The sequence below is a fragment of the Primulina huaijiensis genome, chromosome 6 (assembly GCF_012295235.1).
Source record: "Primulina huaijiensis isolate GDHJ02 chromosome 6, ASM1229523v2, whole genome shotgun sequence".
NCBI lineage: Eukaryota > Viridiplantae > Streptophyta > Magnoliopsida > Lamiales > Gesneriaceae > Primulina > Primulina huaijiensis.
Genome location: NC_133311.1, coordinates 4,034,916 through 4,036,842, shown reverse-complemented (window position 1 = coordinate 4,036,842; position 1,927 = coordinate 4,034,916).

Genomic DNA, 1,927 nt, shown 5'->3' with positions numbered 1-1,927 from the left:
AAGATATTATATTATATTACACATCACTTTTGAAAATCTTCTTCTCCGAATTTGCTTCTTCACATAAAAAGAAACATGTGGATAATTGAGTTGTCTAGTTGTGGTATTTTTTTCAAACCATTTGACCAAGTAATTTGAGAGATATGGTCAAAATACTAGAGCATGGTAAAACTGCCACTCCTTTGGTAACTTTATTTGTTGCTTAATTTGATCCCAATTGTGAGAGGATTTTTATCTCATGCTTGTCAACAATATTGTAGATATTATAATCAACTTTATACAAGTCAATGAATCATCTTAATCTCATTTGCAACGCCAAGTTTATTCTTGTTTTATCGAACCTCTAAAAAATTGTAAAAACTTGTAATTACACAACAACTTATATTTTATACAATTTATTATAAAACATATAATATTTAAACATTTAATAAACAAAAACTATATATTTATATTATAAAATATTTAATTAATGTACAATTTTTATGTTTATCAATCATAAATCATAACTAGTGCAGAAAAACTAGCGTCGGTCCTCGGGTTATGTGAACCTTCAGTCCAGCAAAGTCAACCATCAAGACCTCCATTAACATATTCATAATCAATAGCACCTGCATCAATCACACCTAGAGAGTCTAAATACTCAACACGTCATATCCTTGATAACAAGTAATACATACTACAGATCATATGCAACAGTAAAAAATACTTGTACTTAAAATAACGTTTTCATGATAATTCTTAAACTTTAAACTTGACCATTTTCATAAACATGTAAAATCATAAACATTTTCGTATTATCATAAACGTATACATATTCATATTCATGTTCATATACGTGTTTGTTGAATTCAGATCGTTGATTGTGACTTTTATATACGTGTTGGGCGATGGATCCATGTACATGTAACCACATTATTGGGCGGCGGGGACACCAGCGACACTCTCACCGGTCAACTGGGCCTTGGCCTTACGTATTAACATATCATCATAGACATATACATATCCGTATACAAGGAAATACGATCGTCGGGCTCCCACTAGGACCATAACCCTCACGATATCTCTCACATATCATCGTGTTAATCACAATCCCTTCACGTCCTTCAACATGTTATCATCACTTAATAAAAATCATGCATATACATATCGTTTTCATTTTTGAAACCAAGCATGCAACATATCTTTTAAATGTCCAATAATTAATCCATAAAAATCCATGAACATTTAAAAATCATGATTTAACATATAAAAATCATAAAAAGCCATAAACGTTCTAAAATAACATTTTAACATCATAAATATTTAAAATAACATTTTAACGTATAAAAATTTTATAAACATTTTAAAACAAACGTTTTAACATATTAAATCCTAAAAATTCATAAGCATAAACATTTTTAACAAATTAAATCCATAAACAATTAAAATACATATTTTAACATATAAAATTCCATAAACATCCATAACCACTGAAAATATTCATATTAGCATATAAAACAGCATTCAGGGCACTGCCATGACGTTTACTAATTTCTAAGTGTAAAATGACCGTTTTACCCCTAGACGTAAAATTTCACGTTTTTGACATTTTCTTAATTTCATTGACTCTCACATGTCCCAAATATCTATTTAAGCTTACATGAATATTCTCATATTTTTATTTAGCTTAAATAGGTGACTTTTAAATTAATCTTTAAACCTAACGTATTAACGCGTTTTAATCCCGAATTAAACCAAAACTTAATATAAAATTCCCAAATTTAAAACTTAGATTTTAATAATTATTTAAGCTTAAACCTAATTTTTCATAATTTTATTCCACATAAAACTAGGCGTTTCTATTAACTCGCTAATTAGCGTTTCGTGCGGCAATTAAATCCCGAATAAATCCAAAACTCGTTATTTTGATCTCAAATTTTAAACATAA